The sequence below is a fragment of the Tupaia chinensis genome, unplaced genomic scaffold (genome assembly GCF_000334495.1).
Source record: "Tupaia chinensis unplaced genomic scaffold, TupChi_1.0 Scaffold000057_1, whole genome shotgun sequence".
NCBI lineage: Eukaryota > Metazoa > Chordata > Mammalia > Scandentia > Tupaiidae > Tupaia > Tupaia belangeri.
Window position 1 is genome coordinate 5042121 of NW_006159515.1, and position 9417 is coordinate 5051537.

Here is a 9417-nt window from a genome sequence, read left to right on the forward strand (position 1 = left end):
TTATCAATTTTAAATAATTTTAAACTGACAAAAAAGGATGTAAGGATGGCACAAAAAAACAACAGAATACTTTTTTTCAAAAGAATTATTTATTTTATGTTTACTATTATTTTAATTTGCTCTAGAACAAGTACACTCACCAGTGAGAGAGAAAGCAAGTTGCCAGGTCTGGGGCTTGAACTGCATTTGGCCATGCAGGAGACCAACACCTTAACCACCACACCACCTGCTGGCCCCACAACTGAATACCTTTTTTTTTTTTTTTCATTTTATTTTATTTTCATTTTATTTATTTTTAATTTATTCATTCTCTACATTAATTCACTATACACCATCACAACACACAAATGAATTTTCCACCCAAAATACACTGTGCATTGGCTCAATCAAGCACATCAACATACATGTTCTCAGCAAATAATTTTCCAATTCTTATGTCCTGCATACCTTGCCTTTTGCTTTGCCATCCTTGATTCCCCATCTCCCACCCTCTGTCATGTCCCATCCTCCTCCCTTATTTTTTAATAATTATTTTATTTTAACTTTATTTACTTATTTTAATTTGACCAGAGAGGGACAGAGAGAGAGAGCAGGAAAGTGAGAAAGCAAGCCACCAGCTCTGGGACTTAAACCAATATGATCAGTTATTTAATTAGATTCTTGACAAAAAATTTAGAACACCAATTTGGGAGGATAAACTCCATTTGTAAGGGCAAACACGGATCGCAGGTAGCCCTGGAGCTGAGGAACGGCTTTGATTATTGGTAAAATTTGCACGTCCACAGCTTTCTGATCAATCTTGCGCCACTCTGAAATCTCGTATTCTCCTTCTCTGTGTGGAAGATCTCACCTCCTGGTGTCTGGGCTTCCGCAGTTTCTTCTCCTTGAAGTAAGCGTCGGTAAGGTGCTTTGGGATTTTTACTTTGCTGATATCAATTGTCGTGGAGGTGGCAATGGCAAATTTCTGGTGTGATCTACGCAGTGGAACTTGATGGAGAACCAGCGGTCCAGTCACAAGTAGCAAACCACTGCTCAGCTGCTTCAGGAAAACCACTCTTGCCTCAGTGGCGTCCAGTGAGGATGATCAGATGGTCCCAGGAGTGATGCTGACTCACAGCTTTCTCACAGGCTGACTGAAGGGTTTTCTGCTGTGGCTCAACAGCTTTCAAGGCACATCTTCAGTAGGATAAGCCCTCGGCATTTTGTGTGTTTAACCACCCGGGTACCACCACTCTTGTCTCCACCAACTGGTTTTGTGACAGTCGCAAGAACCTTCTCCTTTTTCTTTTTGATCCTGGATTTAGTGGCCGAGTGCTTCCTCTTGTACACGGCCTTTCTGGAATCCATGCAGACCAGGAGTATCTGCCGATGACCAGACTAGGACGGGGTTTCAGCTGCAATGGGGCTTCCCCTTCTTGGGGTTTTAGCTATGGGGTCACCCTTTTTAACTTTGCTACTGGCATCAGCCTTCTTGGCTTCAGGTTTCTCCTCCTTGGTATCTTGCTTTGCAGCTTTTTCACCTGCCTTCTCTTATAGTGGGAAAAGTGAATACTCTTTATACAGATTCACCAACTGTACACATGAACCTTTTGCAACATTCGCTTTATCGGTCTGCAGCCTCTCTTTGTATCTCTTTCCCCCCTCTCTCTCCTCCTCTCTCTTTCCATATATACACACTTAATACAAAAAATATGCACAGATTTCTCAATATATATTTTTAAGAATTGTTTATTAATTTTATGTATTCATTCATTTATTTTAATTTGACCAGAGAGACACACACAGAGAAAGAGAGAGAGGGAAAGCAAGAAAGCAAGCCACCAGGTCCGGGACTTGAATCGTGGTTGACCATACAGGAGTGTCCAGCACCTTAACCACCATGCCATCTGCTGGCCCCTATTTGTTTATATATTATACATATATAATTTTTTTCCAAGCCATTTTGTAAATTGATTGTGTCCCCTTACTCCTATATAATTCCCCAATTCAAAAACACTCTCCTACTCAACTGGACTACAACATTCAAAATCAGGAAATAGGGGCCAGCAAGTGGCACGATAGTTAAGGTGCTAGACTCCCACATAGCCAACCACAGTTCAAGTCCTGGACCTGGCAGTTTGAGGATTACGCCAGCTGTGTGTGTGCGTGTGCCTAAAACCCTGGGAAGAGAATGGAGGAGAAGTGATTGTGGCATGGCCGTCCCCCTTGGGGTATGATCTCTCACTTTCCCTTCCACTGTTTCTCGCTCTCTCTAGTGACATGTGCCCTATGGCAAAAGCCTTAAAAAAATAATAAGGAAATGTGGCACTGATATGATGCCACTATCAGTTCTCCAGGCCTTATTTGAATTTAACCAACTGTCCCAATAATGGGCTTCACATCTATGTTTTCCTGGCCCAAGATCTAAGCCACAATCTCTCACGGCATTTAACGGTCATGCCTCTTTAGGCACAGCAAATTATAATACTACCTTCTTCTTGAGGACTTTGTTTATAGATAGGCAAATGACTCTATAATCTTCTGATGTCAGGGCTGGCAGGTGGCTTGGTGGTTAAAGGTGCTGGACTCCCACATGGCCAACCATGGTTCGAGTCCTGGACCTGGCAGCTTGCTTTCTCACTTTCCCTTTCTCTCCCTCTCTCTGATCAAATAAAATAATAATAATAATAACGATAATAGCAAATGGGATTAAATAAACGAATAAATATTTTTTTAAGTAATATTCTTCTGATGTCATGGCTCTGGTCCAAAATAATCACAAAGGAAACAATAAAACATTAAGAACAACATAGGCTCTCTTTCTCCTTTCATGAGTTGAAGACAGCATATAGGATAGGCCTCAGTAAACCATCATGAAAAATGTGCTGCATATCAACTGGGCAGTTTGCTTGGTCCAAGCCTGACAATAATGTGACTAAGGAAAGATTTAGGCTAGTGAGAGACACCCAAGGGGTCTGCAGTAAGGCCAGCGACTGACCCCGTAGTTTTGTTTTCTTTGTTTTAGTTTTGCTATAGGGAACGTGCACTAGCCAGAGAGAAAGAGAGAGAGAGGGAAAGGGAGAAATAGACCTCCAAGGGGGATGACCACACTGCAATCCTTTCTCCTCTATCCTCCTCTTGGGATCTGGGGCATGCACACACATGTGCCTGGTGTGTCTTTCAAGACGCTGGGTCTGGGATTCGACCCATTCAGTTGGCCACGTGGGATCCAGCTGCCTTAACTTCTACGCCACCTGCTGGTGGACCCGTAGTTTTGGCAGCCACCCATGTCTGTGCTGCTCGCCAGAGGGCTCCATGTGAAGCGTAAATATCCCAGAGGCAGGCCGCAAGAGAACAGAGAACACACGCGGAACCCCTGCTCTACCCAAGAGGCCGGTTCCTAATTAGAGCACATTACAGATTCAAGGTCTTACTTAGGCAGAAAACAAATGGGCTTCTTACTAAGGGTGACAAACTCTGGGTTTGCAGAAGGGGCAGGAGGTTTGACCTGTGCACTGCGGAGACCTTGTCAAGTATTCTGGAGGCCTCATGAAACATTCGGTATCGCTCCTTCACTTCAACACAACAGGAGGACCACTCAGCACTGACTATCCGAACCCGACTGAAGCCACCTCGTCAGGCTTCTCTCTTACCACACGAAACACCAACAGTGGGATCTAGCCAAGGGGAGTGGAGGGTTTCTGGGGACGGGTGCACCACACTGCACAGCACCCGCCAGCATGACCACAAGAAGCACGAAGGGTGCTCTAGGTGTCGAAGATGGACATCCACTGTTATCTTGTAAAGGTGTGGAGGAAGGTGCTTGTAAGGAATGCTTTCCGGGGGCCAGTGGGTGGTGTAGTGGGTAAGGGTCTGGACTCTCACATGGCTGACCACGTTTCAAGTCCCAGACTCGGCGGCTTGACACTCATGCTGGGCATATGTGTGTATGTGCCCAAAATTCCGAGAGGAGAATGGAGGAGAAGGGATCACAGCATGACCATTTCCCTGGGGGGTGATTTATCACTTTCTCTGTTTCTCCAGTGAGCGCATGCACCCTATAGCAAAAATCTCTCTCTTAGGGGCTGGCAGGTGGCGGTTACGGGTGCTGGACTCCCACATGGTCAACCATGGTTTTTGAGTCCCGGACCTGGCAGCTTGCTGGTTAAATTAAGATAAATAAACAAATAAATAAATAAAAGTTTAATAAAATAATTCTTAAAAAAAAAAAAAAAAGAGGGGCCAGCAGGTAGCATGGTGGTTATGGGCGCTGGACTCCCACATGGCCTGGACCTGGCGGCTTGCTTTCTTACTTTCTCTCTCTCTCTCTGTCCCTCTCTAGTGAAATTAAAATAAATTTTAAAAAAAACGAGAGAAAAAAGAAAATTTAAAAAATCTCTCTTAAAAAAAAAGGGGGGGTGCTGGCAGGTGGCATAGTGGTTAAGGGCTCTGGATTCCCACATGGACAACCATGGTTTGAATCCCAAACCTGGCAGCTTGCTTTCTCACTTTCTCTCCCTCACTCTGTCCCTCTCTAGTCAAATAAAAAAAAAAAAAAAGAAAAGAAAGAAATGGATAAAGTTTAATAAAATAATTCTGAAAAAAAATTTTAAAAAGAACAGAACATCTTCCATTTGCTGTCCTGGACATTCCATATTGAGATTCCCCCATCGGTGGGCCGACCTCAAACTGGCATTGCCCACAAGAACATCAGTCCGTTTGTTTTCAGCCCAAGTGGTCCAGCAAGTTTCCAGCACACCCTGGAAAGTGGTTTCTCACTTTCCCTCTCTCTCTCTCTCTCTCTCTCTCTGGAGAGCACACACACCCTATATAGCAAAAACTAAGAACAAAGGGAAAAAAACCCAAATCATTTACTATTCTTTGATGTCGAAGTATACGTGCTATACAGCAACACACACAGCTTTTTAGGGTGTTGTTTCTCGCACCACGAGCTAGCTGCCCATTTTCTCTGAATGATTTTCTTTAAAGAATTATTTTACTTAACTTTACTTATCAATTTATTTATTTTCATTCGACCAGAGAGGGAGAGAGAGAGCATGCGAGAGAGAAAGTGAGAAAGCCAGCCATCAGGTCCGGGATTCAAACCACGGTCTGTCATGTGGGAGTCCAGGGCCTTTAACCACCATGCCACCTGGAGGCCCCCGAATGATGTTTAATAATATGCACCTAGAAATCTGAGGGCAGCTGTGGAACTTCCTGTGTAACTAATGGCAGGAGGAATCCATACAAATACTTTCTTCCCATTTCTCCCAGACATTTCCCTCCCATCATCCCCGGCCCGTTTTGGGTACAGAAGTAAGTTTCTATAAAGTGAACTGTGGTTACTCACTACATGACATGTGGACAGACGTGTCATTTACAGATTTAATGGGTCTGGGCTTCACCACCCCCACACGATTATACTCAGATCACCAGCTGAGGAACTGTGAGAGTGAATCACAAGGGAAAAAGAAAGTTCCAGAACAGGAGACCGCTGAGTGATGACGGTAAACAGAAACAAAGATCTGTCAAGAGAGGAAGGCTTTGTCTAAATACCCTAAGAGGTTAGGTTATGTTGTTAAAGAGGAGTGCTGAGGGGCCAGATGGTGACATGAGGGTTAAGGTGACTGGATCCCACATGGGTGGCCACACAGTTCAAGTCCTGGGCCTGGCAGCTGAAAAAGCGTGCCGGGCGCATGTGCATGTGTCCCCCAAATCCTGAGAGGAGAATGGAGAAGAGAGGATTGCAGTGTGGCCAGCCTCCCTCGGGGAAGATTTCTCACTCTTCCCCATCCTCGGTCTCTCTCCAGTGGCTCACATACTCTATAGCAAACTAATAAATTTTCCTTTTATAGCATGTACCCAGAGTATCATTAGCTGTAAGGTCTTGGTCAAAAGGCTCTTTTCTAAAGAACAGCATATAAGAATACAAACAACTTAAACTTTCATGAGTCGGAAAATAACAATGGTTACGTAACTGGTCAGTTTCTCGTCACACGGAGCAAGTGTCCAGCACATACCAGGTCCTCAATGGACGTCTGGCAAGTGAATGAATGCGAAGAGAATTATCCTGCGCTTTCCGTCTTCAAACAGTCCAAATCAATGAAAACATCAGGAAGGTTTACTATGTCACCCTGACTCTCACCGCCTACCTCTTCTTTAATTCTACAAAAGATGATTGTAACAATCCCACTATGTAAGTCTCCTCAAACAAAAAAGATAATAATACCTTCCTGATTTTGGTTTGGTTGCAGAAAAGACAAATTGGCGCATAATTAACAATTTGCTGGTGTAAATTCATCTGCATCTTTTAATTGGTGTTAATTAGATTAGGACTAAAATTTCTTTAATCCTCTATCTTGCCTTTTTTGATGCAAACTAATTTTCTCAGCTGGATGTCAAAGTTTCCCATTAATTACACTTTGTTGGTCTACTTCAACAATGTAGACTCGAACACAGAGACCAAGTGCAGTTTTCAGAAGAGCTTGGGATCACCCTTTTGGGGAAAATAAGGCATGGTGAGAACTGACGCTTGGAAGGTGAATCCCCCCCCCCAACCCTGTTCACTGGTGAACCAAGGCTTGCCCATCTAGCCAATCAGGGACCGTTCCATACCTGAGACCCTCCAGCGTTCGGTAACCCTAAACAACATCCGTAAGGTAACCCTGCAGCAGTGCAGACCTGCCAGCGGGACCTCTAAAACAACGACATGCTTAGCCTTACCGTGGAGAAGATAACCCGCTTTGTAACTCGAGAAATATCACTATGCTGCTGCCTTTTCCTCTGTATGACCCAGGGCCACTCTAAATACTGGGAGGCACGTTTCCAAAGGAAAACACAAGCACATGTGAACCATCTCAGGTGAACTCAGTTCCACGTTTCATATGGTTTCCTCCAAATACTGCAACCCTTCTTCAATGGTTAACATGTTGGGAGAAAAAAAAAGCCCACAAAATACATTCAATATCTTTTATGGCAAGGTGACCTGAAATAAAATTTTATGTAGTCTAGGATTTTTGATAGTTCTTTATCCATCATTTTCCTCTCCCTATGCAGCAGTGATGATTGAAACCTGATGTGGACTGCAAAAAAGAGGCTGTAAAACATTTTATGCACAAATAAAACAGTAGCCATTAAGCTGTGCTGTGATGTCTGAGTAGATATCCAGCATGAAAACATGATAAAACAACTGTAAACTGATTGTGATCAAATGTAATTACAGGGACTTGCCTCCAATGAATGACATGAACTAAATACAGTCACAGACTTCTCTAAAATTACTGTGGGCAAAGAACCAAGAGAACACTATATCCTTTCTTCGCAAAAGGCATTTTGCCAAATAAATCGCAAACACACAAGCTTTAATAACCACAGCCAAAAAAGCACTTGGGAACTCATTATGGAAACGTTTAAAACACACATACACACATGCACGCATGGCATGGACACACGTGCACTCATATTTGATTAAAAAAGACATGCACACACGGCATGGACACACGTGCACTCATATTTGATAAAAAACCACCACCACCAACAACAACCCTCCTTCCACTGAAAAAGCCCCGTTTGTGATCTTTAATTGGTACTCCCCAGAAGTGAGTCGGAGGACTGACAGGCAATTACAAGGCTTTTTTTTTTCCCCCTTCTCAAAGTCAATGTACTTGGCTGCCTTTTCTGGCATCTGTCCTTCAGAGAGGCTGTGAGAAAATCTACTTTCATGTGGCTGAAAGTAAACAATAGCCTGTATTCGGAAATAACCTGGCCTTTGCTGTAAGCCAGTGCAGGTGGGTTTTCTTTCTCGCTCTCTTCCCTTTTCGATAGGACTTACGATTGCACTGTCTCCAGAACCAGGGAAGAGAAAAACGGCCATTCAGCCCTGGAGTCGATCCTAGACAGTAGCCACAACGAAAACAGTACTAGGAGGCGAGGGACCTGAGTGAGAAAGAAAAGGGGAAAACTGCTCGCAGGCCTGCTTTTCAATTTTACCTCATTTTTAAAAAAGAATGATTTTATTTAACTTTAGTTATTTATTGACTTATTTTAATTTGACCAGAGAGAGACAGAGTGAGTGAGAGAGAGAGAGAGAGGGAAAGTGAGAAAGTAAGCTACCAGGTCCAGGACTCAAACCATGGTTGGCCAGGTGGGAATCCAGTGCCCTTAACCACCATTCCACCTGCCAGACCCTCTGTTGTTTTTTTTTTTTTTTAAGAACTATTTAATTTAATTTAATTTAATTAATTAATTAATTTATTTTAATTTGATCAGAGAGGGACAGAGTGAGAGAGAGAGAGAGAGACAGAGACAGAAAGTGAGAAAGCAAGCTGCCAGGCCCAGGACTCGAACTGTAGTCAGCCATGTGGGAGTCTAGCACTCTTAACCACCACACCACCTGCCTGGCACCTTTATCTCATTTTTTTGACCAGTAGTCCTGAAATGACAGCAATGTTGACATAGGATATTTGGGAGTATTATCAAGAAAGTACAAATCTAACCCCAGAAAAGATACGTCCATATAAAAACTTAGAAGTATTATACATAATAGTTAAAAAGTACAAACAATTCAAATTTCCAGCAGCTGCTCAATGGGTAAGTAAAATGTGGTACAGTCACACAACAGAATTCTGTTCAGCCATAAAAAGGAATGAAGTACTGACTCATGCTACAACACAGGTGAACCTTGAAAACATTCAGTTTTAAGAAACATGGAGGGGCCCAGCAGGTGGCATGGTCATTAAGGGTGCTGGACTCCCATATGGCTGACTGTGGTTCGAGTCCCGGACCTGGCAGCTTTCTCTCTCTCTCTGGTCAAATTAAAATAAATAAAGTAAAATAAAATAGTATTTTTAAAAAAATAAAAACAAATGGGCAGGAAAAAAAAGGGGGGCGGGAACCAGCAGTTGGTATAATGGTTATGTTGCTGAATTCCCATGTAGTCAACACGGTTTGAGTTCTGGACCCGGTAGCTTAAACTCACACCAGGCACCCGTTTGTGTGTGCCCAAGATCCCCAGAGGAGAATGGAAAAGGGATTGTGGTGTGGCCATCCCCCATGGGGGGGTGATTCCTCGCTTTCTGTCTCTCTGTCTCTCTCTGTCTTTCTGGTGAGTGTACGTGCCCTATAGCAAAAACCTCTCAAAAAAAAGAAAAAGAAAAAGAAAGAAAGAAAGAAAGAAAAGAAAAAGAAATGGGCGGACCAATGGATGGCATACAGTGGTGAAGGCACTGGGCTCCTGTTTGGTCAACCATGGTTCAAGTGCTGGACCTGGCAGCTTTAAACTCATATTGGGTATGTGCGCATGGATGCTTAAAATCCTGTGAGCAGAGTGGAGGAGAAGGGATTACAGTGTGGCCATACCCCTGGGGAAGGTGGGGGTGATTTCTCGCTTTCTGTCTCTCCGGCAAGCACACACGCCCTATAACGAAAATCTCTTAAAAT

The 9417-nt window shown here is 43.4% G+C and overlaps 1 pseudogene; it reads right to left on the reverse strand.

The window, feature by feature from the left end:
* Positions 1-672: 672 nt before the first annotated feature.
* The window catches only part of LOC114009935 (60S ribosomal protein L6 pseudogene), a 22740-nt pseudogene continuing 13995 nt past the window's right edge, over positions 673-9417 (reverse strand).